The sequence below is a fragment of the Schistocerca nitens genome, chromosome 8, assembly GCF_023898315.1.
Source record: "Schistocerca nitens isolate TAMUIC-IGC-003100 chromosome 8, iqSchNite1.1, whole genome shotgun sequence".
In the NCBI taxonomy this organism is placed as follows: Eukaryota; Metazoa; Arthropoda; class Insecta; order Orthoptera; family Acrididae; genus Schistocerca; species Schistocerca nitens.
Window position 1 is genome coordinate 381,572,882 of NC_064621.1, and position 18,367 is coordinate 381,591,248.

Below are 18,367 nucleotides of genomic sequence, written 5' to 3' on the forward strand. Positions count from 1 at the left end.
CAAGCAAACTTCCTTTAGCCTACTTGGACTGGGCAGCGCTTGGCTTGGATGAGAGTAAAGAAGTCTGCCCTTTACTTTATTACATTACATTAATACTTGTTTCATACATCATAACTACGACATTTCGTAATGATGTGGACTGGGTCAGATTTACAAAATGTTTATTAACACGATATAATTCTCTCTTTCTTTACAGTTGCTACTTCATATCTAAAAATTCATCTACTGAGTTGAAGGAGTTGTCCTTCAGATATTCTTTCTTTTTTTTAATGCTGCTTGGTTATATGTTAGGCTTTTAATGAAATTCAGTAAATGACCAAAGATTTCTGTGGCAGCATAATTCACCCATTTCTGTACGGAAGTCAGATTTAACCCAAAACAGTGAAGATCATCCTTTCTTCAAAGGTTGTAGCTACGCACTTCGCTGTTATTTTTGAATTGGAATGGGTTATTAATAACAAATTTCGTAAGTGGATATTTGTATTGTGAACGTACTGTGAAAATCCCTAGCGCCTTAAATAGGGGTCTGAAACGTGATCTTTGGTGGGCTCCAGCTATTATTCTGAGTACTCGGTTTTGTGCGATGAATACTTCTCCTCTTAATGATGAATTACCCCCAAAATATGATAGCATTATTAAAGCATGTGAATGACAATAATCCTAATAGTCTAGTTACCAATATGTTTACCACCAAAATTTGCAATAACCCTAATAGCATAAGTAACTGAATTCAAATGCAATTCAGCAGATCATCAATGTGGATCATCAATGTATTTCTTCCAATTCAGTTTCTCGTCTGTGCACACTGCCAGAAATCTTGGATATTCTGCCACTACAGCAGATTTCCATTCAAAGTCGATATTTATCAATGGTGTTACGTCATTTACTGTACAGAATTATATATACTGTGTGTGTTTTTTTTTTTTTTCAAAATTTTATGAGAGTCCATTTGCAGAGAACGACTTAATAATTTTCTGAAAGACATTATTTACAATTTCCTCAGCTAATTCTGCTGGAAATGTGCAGCAGCTTGCCTGTATGGCTAACTGGCAAGCATGGTCAGGTTGAGTGTAGAATGTGTTCGCCTCTGGATCACAGACGGTAGTGACGTAATCAGCCTGACGTTCTTGACATGGGGGCACACGGCTGTATCGCCGGACATCCCCTCCCCCCCACCCTCCCCTGGGGGTGGCGGCAACAGGTGACGGCGGCCGCTACGTTACGGTAACGGGCGGCGCAAAATAAGTCCAATTTCATGCAAATGACGTCGTCCGTCGCGGAGTAATTGGTCGCATCCGACTCGATTATCGGTGACGGCGACGCCGGGGGCGGGCCCGGCGCGGAGTGCGCGCGCCGTCGGTGCCGCCGCCGACGCCGCCCCCGGCCCGGGGGCGGGTATATAGGCGCGCGGAGGCGGCGGCACGCCACAGCCGCTCAGCATGCCCGCCCGCAGGTACACGGCAGCCGCCCTCCTGGCAGCTCTCGCGCTCGCCGCCGCCGCCGCCGCCGAAGACGGTAAGTGTCGGCCGCCGCGGGGAGTGGCCAAGCGAGCCACCCCCCTCCGAGTATGCTACGCTCAACAAATCCGCTTGTATTCTGAATCACGCTGTCCTGTAGCCACTAGCTTCATTTTGCTTTAGGGCCTTTCCGTAGCAGATGACCGATGGTTGCCCACCTAACCATCCCCAGTCTGAATGAAATTCCGCAAAAATCTCAAAGCTTTGCAAAAATTTGAGTTTAAGGTATCAAAAAAATCGTGATTTGCGAGGCTTTCAGTAGAAGCAGCAAAACGTTGTATGAGCTCTACGAAAGTTTAGTCAAAATGGAACAGTTTAGAGTTAGCAATAGTAACCCAGTGCAGATCAGTAACACACAGAGTTGGAAAACTGCCATACGGTAAGGTAGACTACCATAACTAAGCGTATACAGCAGTACGTACTAGCTGTGCTTAGTTAAGGTCTTAACCGCATTGCTTATACGCAAGGTGTGTTGCATACCTATTGGGCGTTATCTCATTTCGATCGCTTTGTTTGTGTATGCAATCAGGGTCTCACTTTGTTCCCCCTGGTTAACTGTCTAGAAACTGAGTGAGGGTATATAAAGCCCCATGTAACCTACGGAAAATATTTGTTCTACGTTGTTACCCTCCTCTCTGACACTCAAAGAAAGCAGTATTTGTAGCAAAATTGAAATTATCAGTGTTTAACTCAGGTTCTAATAGAAATTGTTGATTTATAACCCGAAACGGAGGGCTATTGTAGTAAAAAATAAATAGAACATTGCAGGTTTCTCATATAGCAGTATAAAATGCAATTTCTACAACAAAAAAAGTAAAATTAAAAAAACACAAAACAAAGATATGTCAAACATCGCTCCAACATGTTTCTGTTATTTGTTATTCATGACTAATTTCCACATTTATAAATAATAACAGGAAACTTTTACCTTTGATCATGATGAACGTTCTATTAAGTACAAAATATCGACAATAATTACGTATATTTTTTATGGTGGTGCATGTAAACTGTATTTGATCAAAAGTAATTGCTTTGGTTGTGTATAAGCGCAGAAGTTAAGCTAATTTTTATTACTTATGAAATGCAATTTCTATTCTGGAAGGATATAAAATACACAGTGGATTATCACTGAATAGTGTATGGTTCTGATTATGTGCAAAACAAATGAACAAGAAACAAGGGAAGTCGTCAGCTCGCAGTTTCTGTGATGCATTCATTTCTTCGCCCACCACCGCTACCAATACTACCGTTAATCTTATTAGGTCATTTATGTACTGTACCAAAACACCGAATCATAGCTGTGGTAGAGCGTAACTCTAGTAGCACAACTTTTAGTCCTTCCAGACTGTTAGAGTTTCAAGGCTGTGCCGTTCACAGTTTCCGTGCCACATGATATCAAAGCTGAGAAAAAAATCAATTCTGAGAATTTTTAATCATTTTTTAGACTGCTATAGGTTTTGGCCAAACAAAGTATATGGCAACAGTCATTTGTGAATATTGGAAAAGTTATTAACATGGATACATGTCACCAAAGCTTTTGCACAAAATTTGTACATCCTTTGATATATCGATAAATGTTATCTGCTCCTACTTTCTTAATTTTTGTTTCATTAACACGAATAGCTAGTCTTGTACTAGAAAATGGTTTGTTCATTTTGGGGGCTTTCTGGATAAGGTTAAGAAAACAAGACTGAAAATATTACTGTTCACTACACCATCACTTCAGTAAGAGCATTTTGTACAATTTTACGCTGTCTTGAGTTTGTCCAGAACTGCCGTAGAGCTTGCATATCATTTTGTAGCTACCCATTGAAAATCCTGGAACTTTTATATCTTAAGGTGAAAACTTACACAACTTACATTTATTCTACATGGAATATGTGTTCAAATTTTTATTGTAATTCGAACTGGTCAGGTGAGGACGATTTCTAAAACTGGTCTACTTGGTGTGGAATGACCCTTTAACAATCAGCAGGTAATTATGTTATTACTTGGAGGCAAAAGTTTCACCATTTGTCGTTTCGTGTTCTTCGTTCCTAAAGTACGACGTTCTTCGTCTACCATGCCTCGACGACCTTCGAATTTATGCGTTTATCACAGGCATGTGAAGCTTCTTGAAGGAAAGTTTCGGTCAGTAACACTATGGCAGTCATCCAGTCTACGCACAACACAAATTTGTAAACATATTAGGGACATTTCATGTCTTAGTGATTTGTGAAAAGTAGGCGTGAAAGCCTCCCCTTGAAAATTACCATAAGGAAGAAACCGTAATCGTTATAATTGGAATTAAACTAGCGTCAGAGACGAAAATGTGCTGCAAAAAGTGGGATTTTATCCTTCTGCCTCCTTTTGAAAGAGCCTTCTGGAAGACAACATCGCCATCTTTATAAATTTGTTGCATTTCAGTATTTAAGGATATACGGTCTTAAAGTACGCTGATCAAATCCATCTCCAGCCAGTGTCCAGTTTGTTTGTTTATTTATTCACAGTGAGATTTCGAGACATTCAGTTTCACTAACAATTTATTATTAAGATGAACATAACCTGAAATAATTTATCTTCTTTAATGTGTCCTTAAGAATTACGTTGTTCCTGATGTGTCCTTCCTTCATTATATCAGGTTTCTCTTGTGAAACAATAGCTCCTCAGTTTTCAGTCATTTTACAGTATGTTCTTTCGAGGAAAATGGTTCGGCTCCATACAATGGAATAGACCGTATCCAAAATTTCACCATATGGAAATGACATCTCGAAATATCAGGAATAACAACTCTGTAAATTCCTCATTCTGCTGAATATGGACCTAGAGATTTGCCTCCAGCTCTTGGTAACCATATCCGAAACCGTCTCTTCTCTGACAACCAAGCAGTTTATGTTTTCTTATTCAGTAGGTTTACTGGTATTTTAGATTCAGGGTAGCTGTAATTAATCTTTTCCCAGAAGTATTCACATTGAATTCCATCTCTCCTCCGATTCAGTTATGTTTCTTTAGGTAGCCTTTCATTTATACAGACAAAAATAATTGTAACGTGGGTATGCGTCGTTTGACTTTTCTTGATAATAATGTCGTGAATTGTGCTGTGGTGCAACAGTAACAGCTTCCAGCCCAACAAGGGTTTCTAACTTCCTCAACCACCATCACAATCAATAGATTATTAAGAAAAATTAAACAGCGTGTAGTTATGCTGAAAACGTTTTAGCGAGCGAACGCGAGTTTGATGATAAGGCTTAAATAAGTCACAATTATCGGAGCCAAAATATTTTGACTGGTACCAGATGATAAAATTTATGTTACTCGTTCTTACTTTCATGCCTCCCAGTGCAGTATTTGAACGAGGATTCTCGTTTATCTGGAGGAAAATTTGAAAAAATGAGAAAACTGATTCTCATCGTATAGCACCATTACTTTAGCTTCTGCCACTGAAGATATATTTTCATTCAGTCCTACTTGGTAATAATTCCAGACGGGTAAGAAACTCTAAATTTTGTAAACGACTTCTTCTAACGATAATGCACCCCTACCAGCGAATGAAATTTTCGGCTACTGTTTAGCCTTTAAGTTCCTTTATATGTACTTCTTGTCACAAATCCTTTATGAGCATCTTTAGATATATGAGTATTGGAGCTAATATCATTGTTTATTTAGTCTAACAATGTTTCGTCTGTTCATTAGTATATTAAATTCGTTTACTCATAGATTCGCCTGTCAGTTCTTGCAGCAATCATTGACTGTCTGAAAATACTACCAATCTGTACACAAGATGTTTTAACACTAAGAAGTGAGAGTACAGACCATTCTGAACGAACCACTTTACGTAAACATCTATTCCACTCTCAAGATTTCTGAGATGCTAAAGTTGTTTGGAACAGTGAAATGGCAATGCCGCCAATGAAAGTACAAGGTTACAATTATTGAACGATGTGAAGAAAAACGTAAATTAGTTACAAACTACGGCGTGCACCACACTTTTTTCAACTTGTAAACGTCACTGCAGATACTCGTCTTTAGGTTATGATACGTTCGATATGCCTGCCATCATTGGCGATAAGGTAGCTCAGGCGAATAGCGAAGTTCTGCATGACCCGCTGGAGTGTCGGAACATCGATGCTGTCTATGACCTCCTGAATGGGTCTTTTCAGTTCAGCAGTGGTTTCGGCATTCTTGCTGCACACCTTGTCTTTATTATAGCCCCACAAAGAGGAGTCGCGTGTGTTCAGACCCCGAGATTATGGCGGCCAATCGAGGCCCATGCCAGTAGCCTCTGGGTACCCCATAGCCAGAATGTGGTCCCCAAAGTGCTCCTCCAGGACATCAAACACTCTCCTGCTTGGATGGAGTCGACATCCATCTTGCATGAACCACATCTTGTTGAAATCAGAGCCAGTTTTGATAATGGGGATGAAATCATCGTCCAAAAACGTCACGTAACGTTCGGTATTCACCATGCCATCAAGAAATATCGCATCGATTATTCCGTGCCTGGATATTTCACACGACACAGGGTGAAGAGACTTCTCGATCGCGAAATGCGGATTCTTAGTCCCCCAAATGCGCAAATTTTGCGAATTGACGAACCCGTATAAATGAAAGTGCTCTTCGTCGCTAAACAAAACCGTACTAATTTCCATAGTGCACCGTAGCCAGTTGTGCACTTTGAACGTTCTAACGCTAACCGTTCAGAAGTTATGACGATTTTATTTCATATGGCAAAATATTGGTCACCCTCTATGTTAACAGACCTTTTACTTTCACTGTTTTATTGTTAATATACCTTTACAAAGCCATCACTAACTTTAGTGCACGAAAATACATGTTCCTCTATGAGGGGAAAGACTTGTCTGATGCGATTGAAGAAGAAACAGAAATCTATAGGAAAGAAATAGGGGATCCAGTATTAGAATCAGAATTTAAAAGAACTTCGGAAGACTCATGATCAAATAAGGCAGAAGGGATAGATAACATTCCATCAGAATTTCTAAAATCATTGTTGGAGGAGGCGACAGAACAATTATTCGCGCGGGTGTGCGATATATTTGAGTCTGACGATATACCATCCGACTTTCGGAAAAATATCATCCACACAATTCCGAAGACTGCAACAGCGGCAAGTGGTAGAATTATCGCACAGTCAGCTTAACAACTCATGCAGCCAAGTTGCTGACAAGAATAATGTACAGAAGAATGGAAATTAAAATTGAGGATTTGTTAGATGGCGATCAGTTTAGCTTTAGGAAATGTAAACGCATCAGAGAGGCAGTTCTAACGTTACGGTCATAATGGAAGCAAGACTAAAGAAATATCAAAATACGTTCATAGGATTTGTCGACCTGGGAAAAGCGTGTGACAATGTCAGATTGTGCAAGATGTTCGAAATTCTGAAGAAGATAGGGATAAGCTACAGGTGGAGACATGTAATATACAGCATGTATATGATAAGAGGTAATAATAAGAGTGGAACATCAAGAACAAAGTGCTCGAATTAAAAATGTTGTGAGTAACGGATTCAGTCTTTCGCCCCAACTATTCAATCTACACATCGAAGAAGCAGTGATGGAAATAAAAGAAAGGTTCAGGAGAGCAATTAAATCAGCTGAACGGAATGAACAGTCTACAGAGTACGGATTGATAGTAAATTGAAGAGAGATTAAAGTAATGAGAGGTAGCAGAAATGACGACAGCGAGAAACGTAAGGGGGTGGGGGGGGGGGGGAGGTACTGGTGAAATTTCAAACCAGTAGCAAAAACGTCGCAATGAGCTAAAAAATTGTTTTATAACATATCTTGGCCTGCTGAATTCAGTAGGTAAATCCAATTTGCTAAACAAACTTTTTCCACACTTTTGAATTTTAGATTTTTGAAAAAAATCAATATTTTTTTCTAAGCTATACGTGGAGTTACTGATTATCACGGAGTGTACCCATAAAAATGTTTTGAACCAAAAATTTTTAAAATGACACAAAAGTAGCATTTTTTCGTCTCTACCGTTTTTATTTTTTCAAAGAAATTGAAATATAGTGACCTTAATAACATTCTATACATACGAAAAGTGTAAATCTATCATAAAAATTCTGTATTTTTAACAGGTGACAAGAATTTAGCGCAAAACAGATTTACTGCGGCATTATACAACGTTCTGTCAAGTATGAAAGAAAAATAAATAAACGACGTCTTGATACGTTTGAAAATGGGACTCTTTATTTTCAATTTACGTATTACATCACACATTCCCGTCTCCTCTGAGTCTGTACGGGGGGTTCGTCGGCTGCGGGTATGGCTGGTTGAAAGTGGGTCTTTTCTGGCCGCCAGGCGTCATGCTGTCATCAATAGGCGGTCTTTCTCATCGCGTTACAGTTGGTAGACTGCAGCGGCTTTGCCACGAGAGTGTGTGTATATGTCGCGATACGAATAAAACAACGTAAAGTAAGGTCCAGAAACTTCTATAAATATTTACTTTCCAGTTGACAATTGAATCCGCCCTGCCAGAAAAAAAAGAATTATCCTTACACTTATTTATTTCCTTTGGTTTCGGATGTACGTGTAGATAGACAAATATGCATACACGATTAAGGATGTACGTGCAGCTTATGCAAGTATACAGACATATTCATATAAAATTAATATGTCAATTACATTTCTGTAGTATGCATATCCAACTGCCGGCCGGAGTGGCCGAGCGGTTCTAGGCGCTACAGTCTGGAACCGCGTGATCGCTACGGTCGCTGGTGCGAATCCTTCCTCGGGCATGGATGTGTGTGATGTCCTTAGGTTAGTTTGGTTTAAGTAGTTCTGAGTTCTAGGGGACTGATGACCTCAGAAGTTAAGTCTCATAGTGCTCAGAGCCATTTTGAGCCATATCTAACTAGTGAAACTAGTGATAAAAAACTAACTATACTTCAAGTTTCTTGAAAAAATCGAAACGGACACAGTAAAAAAATACTACCTCTCTGTCAATTTTAAACATTTTTAGGTCAAACTTTTTTTTGTGAATAACCAACAACTCCACGTATAGGTTAAAAAAAATAAATGATTTCTTCAAAACTCAATAATTCAAAAACGGTAACAAAATTTGTTTAACAAACTGGGTTCACCCACTGAATCCAGCATGCCAAGATATGTTATGAGACAAATTTTCAGCCCGCTGCGATTTCTTTGTGACCGGGTTGAAATTTCAGTGGTGCTCCCCTTAACCTTAGGGTGGTTACGAAGTAAATGAAGTTAAGGATTTCTGCTACCTAGGCAGTAAAGTACTCCATGACGGACGGAGCAAGGAGAACATCAAAAGCAGACTAAGACTGGGAAAAAGGTCATTCCTGGCTAAAAGAAGCCTACTAGTGTCAAACATAAACCTTAATTTGAGGAAGAAATTTCTGAGAACGCACCTCTAGAGCACAGCATTTCATGACACTGAAACGTGGACTGTGGAAAAACCGGAACGGAAGAGAATCGAAGCATACGAGACTGGTGTTACAGATGGACGTTCCCGGGCTCGATTCCCGGCGGGGTCAGGGATTTTCTCTGCCTCGTGATAACTGGGTGTTGTGTGCTGTCCGTAGGTTAGTTAGGTTTAAGTAGTTCTAAATCCTAGGGGACTGATGACCATAGATGTTAAGCCCCATAGTGCTCAGAGCCACTTGAACCATTTGAACAGACGGACGTTGAAAATTAGTTGGACTGAAAAGGTAAGGAATGAGAAGATTATGCGCGGAAGCGGAGAGGAAAATAATATATGGAAAACACCGACAAGAAGAAGGGGCAGAATGGTAGGACATCAGTCAAGATATCAGCGAATAATGTCCATGGTACTAGAGGGTGCTGCAGAAGGTAAAAGCTGTAGAGGAAGACAGACATTGGGATACATCCAGCAAATAATAGACGACGTAGGTTGCAAGTGCTACTCTGAGATGAAGAGGTTGGCACAGGAGAGGAATTCGTGGCTACTAGTTCTCTAAATTTTCTTAATAGTGTTCCTCGAAACGAATTTCGTCTTCCCTCCACAGATTCCATTTTAAGTTCCCGATGCATCTCCGTGACATTTGCGTTTTGTTCGAACTTAACCGGTGCCAAACGTAGCCCGTCTCTGAATTCCTTCCACGTCCTCCTTTAACCAGACCTGCTGCAGATCCAAAATACTCGAGCAGTGCTCAAGCATAGGTCGCATTAGCGTCCTATATGCGTTCTCCTTTACTGATGTACGCCACTTTCCCAAAATTCTCCCAATAAACCGAAGCCAGCCATTCGCCTTCCCTACAACAGTCTTCACATGTCGTTCCATTTCATATCGCTTTGCAACATTAAGCCCAGATATTTCAACGACGTGACTCTGTCAAGCAGTCGCTGCTGTATTCGATCATTACGGGTTTGATTTTCTTATTAATTCACATTAACGTACATTTCTCTACATTTGTCGCACGAATTAGATATTTTGTGTAAATCTATCAACCTACAGTCACACATCTTCGGCACCTTACGTTATAACACAGCATCATCGGCAAACAACGCCAGATTGCTGCCCACTCTGTCCACCAGATAATTTGTGTATAAAGAGAATAATAGCGGTCTATCAACTTCTCTGGGGCACTCTTGACGGTATACTTGGCCTGATGAACAGTCGTGCATCGAGGACGACATTCTGGGTTCTGTTACTTAAGGAGTCTTCGAGTCACTCACTTATTTTGGAAGCTATTCCGTATGCTCATACCTTAGTTAACAGTCTGCCTTGGGGTACCGTGTCAAATGCTTTTCGTAAATCCAGAAATATGAATCTGCCTGTTGCCCTTCATCCATAGTTCGCAGTATCTCATGATGAAATGGGCAAGCTGAGTTTCACAAGTGCGGTGCTTCCAAAAACCGGGCTGATTCGTGGACATAAGCTTTTCGGTCCCTAAGAAATTTATTATATTCGAACTCAATGTTCTAGAATTCTGCAGCAAAGTAATGTTAAGGTTACTCGTCTTTAATTTTGCGGGTCTGTTTATTTACCCCTCTTTTACACAGGAGTCATATGCGCTTTCCTCCATTCGCTTGGGGCTTTGCGTTGGAAGAGAGATTAGCAATAAATGGAAGCTAGGTAAAGATTCAATGTCGTAGAATGATCTTTGTAAAACCGAACTGAAATTGCTTACGGACCTGGCGACTTATTTGTTTTCAAGACTTTCGGTTATTTCTCCACGCCAGGGATGATGATTACTGTGTCGTCCATACGGGACTCTGTACGATGGTCAACCGACGATATGTTTCTATGTGTCTTCTATGAGTTTTCTTGGGTTCGCGGCCACATCTTTTGCTAAGGTATGACGGTGATAGTTACTGTATGCTTCGCGCATCGATCTTCCCGAAGATGCACGAATCTCTACTAACCTTTGCCTGTCGTCACTTGCGCTTTCACCTGAACCGAGACGGCAACAGCCTTTGCTTCCTCTGCATTTTCCGAATTTCGTTGCTAAACCACGGCTGAATTGTCCCGTCCTTAGTACACTTACTAAGCACGCACTCGCAGGCCTGAGTGGCCGTGCGGTTCTAGGCGCTACAGTCTGGAACCGCGAGACCGCTTCGGTCGCACGTTCGAATCCTGCCTCGGGCATGGATGTGTGTGATGTCCTTAGGTTAGTTAGGTTTAAGTAGTTCTAAGTTCTAGGGGACTGATGACCTCAGATGTTAAGTCCCATAGTGCTCAGAGCCATTTGAACCAAGCACGCACTCGATCAGAGCAGGATCTACAATCTGTTAAAACTTTCCCCATAATTCACACTGGAACTAAATGATAGAAGTTCATTGTCTAAGTGAGATGTTAACAACTGCTTATCTGCACTTTCTAAAAGAAACACTCTCCTAGCGTTCTTGATTGATTTATGAACTTTCGTATCCATAGTCGTTATGATGACATCATGATCACTAATTCCCGTCTCTGTACCGACACCGTCGATAAGGTTTGGCCTGTTTGTAGCTACAAGGTCTGAGGTATTTAGTTGCGCGTGGACTGCCGAATTGACTGCTCAACACATTTTTCGGAAAACGTGCTCAAAATTAATTCAAGACTGTCTGTCCGTACCACCTACAATGAATCCATAGACCTAGACTTCTAGTGCTCTCTCTGTTCTTCCTTAAATGTTCTTTACGCTGACGAACACATTTCTCCAAGGAGAGATCAGTTTGTTGATACAGTCGCTGTCGATTGTCTGACAATGTTGATGGAGCCACAAACTCACCTCAGCTTACGCCGCTTCACCACTATCAAAGTGAAGTCCTTTTTTAGAAACAGATGAAATCGTATGGGACATTTTGGGACTGTATGGAGGATAATCGATGCCAGTGAACCCAAGGCGTCCGATTGCTGCAGATGTCGCAGCTTTTGTGTGTGATGTGGCATTATATGCTGAAGAGAGGGTATCCCATGTGTGGACGAAGACTTCGAATCCGAAGCTCGATTACAGCACCCTGTTTCTGACGTACCGACATGTTACCACCTCCCCGTTACACGCTACAATTCGGAGTCCTGTAGTGGCACAGGGCTGCAAATACGTGGATATGATGAATAAAGATATAGTATGCTAGTAGCGTTTATTTTATTCAAAAAGTCTAAAGAGTTTTCACATAAAAAGTTTGAAGGCATTAATTTTCAGCACATTCTCGTAATATGCAGTTGTTACTCTTTGTCTGCATACCATTTGAAATACGTTGCATGTATAGTATTTTTTATTCTTAGAATCAATAAAAAATTCGTTTCATTACGAAACTTGAAATTCACGCAGATGAAAAATTGAAAAACGTTAGAGCGATTATCAATAAAAACTATGTCACAGAGAAAATGTTTACTTGCATATGATGTGATTTACATTTTATGTTTCGATTTTCCTTTGAGTCATAGATCTTGACTACAATGGATCATATTTCAAATGGAAGAGATGTGAATTTCGATGTGCGGTAAAGATGTAATTTACTATTATAAAAAATTCTGTTGCCATTTGTTATGGGACTGATTAACTCACAATAATTTATGAACTGATTCATCGTACTTGCTTTTAGTAATGTTTTCTCTGAGACGTACTTCCTCCTATAAGCTCTTCAGCTCATTTTCATAAACTTCCTAAATCTCTTATGTTTTTTAACAATATAATTCAACAAACACTAACCGTTTCTTTTCTTAGTTATCACAGCTGAAGTTTCATTTTTTACATTTTGCTCCAAATATTTTTCGAGCGTCGCTGCTTTGTATGTCCAAGACAGCATCAGGATTCAAACTCACTTCTTTCCTTTGGTGTAATGTGCGCTCTCTTTACATATCTCCACGCTGCCGAGATCGTTATCGGTAAGGAATCTACAGACGTCCTGAATAACATCCTAGCAAGGATGCTGAAGCGCTGAACGGCGAAGAGGAACTCTCTGAAGACTCACATTATATAATTTATCTATTTTCTTTGCTACTTATGTTCGCCATTCTTCAATGTACTTTTTATTTTCATGACTATTCTTTCTGACTGTCGTTTCACTAGTGCCTGTGAAAATAGTAGCTGTTGTTGGTCGACTGAGAGATAAAACTGTTAAGGGCTTGTATTACTCTATGAGAGGTTCCTGGGAACACTCGATATCACCAAAATTCGGGTACCAGAAATCCAGAACAATGAAGAAAGCATTTTCTGACAAGCAAGAAAAATTAAACTTTTATTAAACTCTGTCTGTAATTTTCTTCACGAAATATTGTACCAAGTGTAAGGGATCGCCAAAACATTGTATCAAACAGAAGAATCCCTTTAATTAATTTAACAGCGTGCCGTGGACCTTATTCCTTCTATTTCCCTCGTATTGTGTATGGTACTTGCTCAAATAATCCACGGCATAGTAGTCACACTGGCAAGAGCTCTCTACAAATTTCCATACAGTGTCCTGAACAAACAAATTCTCTCAGTTCGCTTCCACGGTATACGGAGAGAATGCCGTTGATGCGTGCATACATGGCTGCATTCGCAGCCGTGTGCGTGATCTCACAGGCGATTTTACAGAGCATTTCACGTGATGATAGTTTGACGCGTGCGTTTCTTTATTGTCGCCAGTATGTTGATGCTGGCAGCGGAATGACAAGCGCATATAAACTATTTACATTTAAAATTCTGTGACGCGGAACCGGACCTGTAAATTCTTTTTACTGTCCCAGTCCTCGTTTGGATGAGATGCTGATCTAGCTTCGACAGGAAACTCAAAATAACTTTATCATTTCCTGTTTGATAGAACTGTTCCACGTTGGTGTGAGATGAGTGAGGTAAGCTTTTGCACAATACCGTTACAAGAACTCTATCATATGGAATAACGTCCATCCATTTTACTGCTTTGTCGGTTCAGTGTAGTACGTAACGTAATGTCCTCTTTAGGATGAAGTAGTTGACAGACGCAAGTTATTTTCCTACGATTATATTATGGCATGACTTTGAGGTGTAAGTTTAAGAAGAAAATTACTCAAACATGGAATCGAACTCCTGTCTTCCCCTTCGGAGATCGATGCTTCACCAATCAGATGGATCAAGATGCCCATGTAGTCCGTAGCTTACGTTTCTCATTCTGCCCTTGTACATCCAACTTCAAAGCCATGGGCGACATTTGTTCTCTAATAAGAATTGTTCGATCGCCCTCTTTATTCAGAAATAACCGGTGACTGGAATTATATGTGCAACAGATGTTTGTGTGCACTACTTCTGCTTTTACCTATTGTTAGTAAAACATAGTTGCTTTTGTATACTGATTCAGGCACTGTTCATGAATATCGATAAGTATATCACGAAAATCTCACTCGAAATGAGGACAAAATTGCCGCTAGACAAAACTTTCATGTGGATATGTTTTTAGCGTAGTTATAGCCAAGTTCACAAACATTAACTAGTAAAATAGAGACTAAAAAATTCACTTTCTATCATTGTACAGATAGTAATTTCGCTGATCGATCAAGGAAAGTACTTTTTCACAATTCGGTCACATTTGTGGTTTGTGTTGACTTTAAATGGATGTCTGGAGCTCATGGACCAAATAGTTTCAGAAGTTAGGTGTCGTCAGTTTCCACATTAATGCACGGCTACGTAAGGGTGCTGTGGTAACGAGCCCCGCAAATATGTGGTTCACCCTCTACATACCAGTAATTTCGGAAGAACAATGAAGAATGTGACAAACTTCAAAATGGTTCAAATGGCTCTGAGCACTATGGGACTTAACATCTATGGTCATCAGTCTCATAGAACTTAGAACTACTTAAACCTAACTAACCTAAGAACATCACACAACACCCAGTCATCACGATGCAGAGAAAATCCCTGACCCCGCCGGGAATCGAACCCGGGAACCCGGGCGGGGGAAGCGAGAACGCTACCGCACGACCACAAGCTGCGGACGTGACAAACTTCAACCCGCAAAGTTTTTGATTATTTCCAATCTAATAGTGCAATATCATTCAAAAATCGTGTTCATAAACGAGAAACAATCATAGAAGGAGCAGTCACTGGGGAAGCCATGGATCAATTCTTACGGAAGCGTGTAATTATACCGACTACGTAGTCCTGTTGAAAACTATGATTCCATCTGTGTGCCCCATTGTGCACAGGAGTTCAAATGAATCCAAGATTGTTTTTATCAAAGTTTAGTTCGGAAAATATAAGCAACAGACAAGTTTCACTTTGGCAAGGTACTGGAAATAATCCTTCTTGAAACATCCGTCACCCCTGTTTTCGAAAGAATATAAAGTTGAAAAGCACTTCAGATTCTATAGCATATACAGTAGGTTAAGAAAGTGTAATGTGTTTAGCGCACTTATCATTTGGCAGTGTCAAATTGTATGCATAATATAGAAAGCATATTTCCTGAGATATGGAATCATGGACTGTGGGAAAACCAGAACGTTTGAGATGTTATGCTACAGAAGGAAGTTGAGAGTGAGGTGGTCTGATAAAATAAGGATTGAGGAGGTTCTCCGAAGAGTCGGTGATGAAAGAAACATATGAAAAACAGTGACAAGAAGAAGGTACAGCATGAGAGAACGTGTGCTAAAGCATCAGGGATTAACCTCCGTGGTACTAGAGAAAACTGTAGCGGGTAAAAACTGTAGGCGAAGACAGAGACTGGAATACATCCAGCAAATAATTGAGGACATATGGTGCGAGTGTCGCTCTGAAACGAAAAGGCTGGCGCGGGGCAAGAATTCGTAGCGGATCGCATCAAATCAGTCAGAAGACTGATGATAAAAAAAAGCCGAGAAGGAAAGGAAAAACAGGATTAAAAGTTCTGTCGTAGACTACGTCGTAAGCACAGAATTACAAACTCGGCCCGAACGAGGTTGGGGAAGGAAATCCTTATGAAAAGAACGGCTCTACCATTGTCGTTAATAGATACAGAGAAACGATGATAAAATTAAACTTCGCTGACCATATGGTGATCCGAATGCAGTTCTAATGACTTAACGGGTCGCCCTCTTTGAACACATTAAAAGCAAGTGATTTTTGTGAGTTTTGTAGTAAAATAAAAGTAAGGCTAATTTGATGATATATTATTCCTCATTTTTGGCTTAAAGAAATCATTCTTGTGTGTACATCGGACACTCCCTGTAACCGCTGCATCAGGTGGAAAGAAGCCTTGGAACCGAAACATTGGTCATCAGCCAGAATTCCCGAAGTCCTCCTCTTGGACCTACGGAAAAATAATTTTGTATAAGTCATTTTGAATATATTTTCTATCAGCATACACGAAGTAGTTGAAAAATATTACGTTCTAACAAAATGCTGGCGTGTTGAAACAAATGTCATTTTCTTCGCCTACAAAATCGAGGCAAAAGCATGCACCGAAAATCGAAAATAGTCTTTTAAAGACATCGCAAACTGGCTATGTACGCTGACAGAGAATTCAATTTAGAATGCCGGCATCAACGTCCAATCAAAATCGTATATACCGTTCTAAAGTTAAGTTTCCAGCCAATTTGAAAAATATGGTTCCGAGAATAACGCGTTTAAAGTTTGAGGTTACATTATTTGTAGTTGAGCTAAAGATACCATCAGTCAGTGATCCCTGGAGTATACATAATCCTTCCAGATCCAAAGGAGGCAGTCCTCCATGTTTTTCGTGGCCATGGTAATCATGGGGGTCTCTTTGGCAGCTTCTGTCATCCGCTGCTCTGCTCGTTCGATACTGTTTTCGTCCGCTTTCGTGCAGATTTTGTAAAAGCTGGTCTGATCTCAAGTTCGAGCGCGTTCATAATTTCCATAATGCCTGTTATGCTGTCGTTGACATTGAATGTCGACTACTTTTATCCCCGTTGCGCTTAGTTTTCGGAGACTCTTCTTCACAACTCGACTTGTAACTCGATAACGAAGTTTCTGGCGAACTTGGAATGAACGCTGAAGTAAATTAGACATGCCAGCGAACATTTTTATGTTAAAAATCGATTTTTTTAATTTTTAAAGAGACCTACTTCCATAACCACTGTACCAACTCCTTCGAAAAATATTTTCTAACAGGAAGACATAAGAGAAAAAAAAATAGAAGAAAAATCTCAATAAAATACAACATTGTCCAAAAACATTTAAGTAGAAAACATGTGAAGGCGAAGATTCACATTAAAATCTGCTAGTAATTGTTGCTACCATTATCCGTTATTTAATACAAGAGGTCGTTGCCAACAACTCCCACTTGTAAAACCAGTGTGTTCACTGGCGGCGGCGGGCTGTTGTCCGCTTCCCAGCCATGACCTGCAGCACGCAAAATATTTTTTGTTACTTTTCGTTCGCTACCCTAATATAGATCGGGCTTATGAGATCTCGGACATCGTAGATCCCGGATATTTTTAGGCAGATCCGAACTGGGGTTGGGACACGGGGTCCTCAACTGGGAAACTGGGATAGGGTTCAAGCATTTTCCTGACTACCTTGAAAAACCTTCTCCAGATCTTGGTCGTATCCTGGGGGTCGCAGCTACTTTTCGTTTGTTCCTGCAACAGTATATCTCGGAATAATAAGTCTCAAAATAGTTTAAATTGGACCGATCACATAAATAATGTTGTGGGGAAAGCAAACTAAAGACTGTACTTTATTGGCAGAACACAAAAAATGTGGCAGATTTACTAAAGAGACTGCTTACAGTACGGTTGACTGCGCGGTTCTGGAGTACTGTGTGGTGTGGAACACTCATCAGATAGGACTGACGGAGAACATCGAAAAAGCTCAAAGAATGGCAGCTTGTTTTATCATCGCGAAATAAGGGAGAGTGTGTCACGAGTGTGTTACACAAACTGGGGTGGCAGTCATTAAATCAAAGGCGTTTTTCGCTGCGGTAGAACCTTTCCATGAAATTTCAGTCACCAACTTTTTCCTCAGAGTGAGAAACTGTTTTGTTGAAGCTCATCTACGTAGGGAGAAATGATCATCATAATAAAATAAGAGAAATCAGAGCTCGCAAGGAAACATTTAAGTGTTAGTTTTCCCCCGCGCTGTTCGTCAGAGGAGCGGTAGAGCAACTCAAAGATAATTCGATGAACCCTCTACCAGGCACTTAATTGTGACCTGCAGAGTAATCTTATAGTTGTAAACTAAAATACCAAGGCCTAGAGTGTCTATGAGGGGTACTTTTAAAGTTTTGATTATGAACTCGAAAAATCATGCTGCTAATATCAAACTGGGTGCTGACAGAACTGCTAGTCTTTCTCTAAATAAGCACATGTGACACAAATTCCTAAAGTTGTATGTCTTGCCTAGATTTTTGTTGTAGAGCTCTAAATGATGACTTCTCAGGAAAATCACCATCTCATCGTTGGTCTGGAGACGTCTGCTGCACGGAATGGTTTGCTCATCCGAGTTTGCTCATCTGAGGACAGTAGAAGAAGTCCCTAAG

The 18,367-nt window shown here is 40.3% G+C and overlaps 1 long non-coding RNA gene across 1 annotated transcript in view; it reads left to right on the forward strand.

The window, feature by feature from the left end:
• Positions 1-1,435: 1,435 nt before the first annotated feature.
• LOC126198925 (uncharacterized) overlaps positions 1,436-18,367 on the forward strand; it is a 105,348-nt gene continuing 88,416 nt past the window's right edge. Inside the window, exon 1 of the long non-coding RNA XR_007540113.1 lies at positions 1,436-1,515. This is a non-coding gene — a long non-coding RNA (uncharacterized LOC126198925). The remainder of the gene's footprint in view (positions 1,516-18,367) is intronic.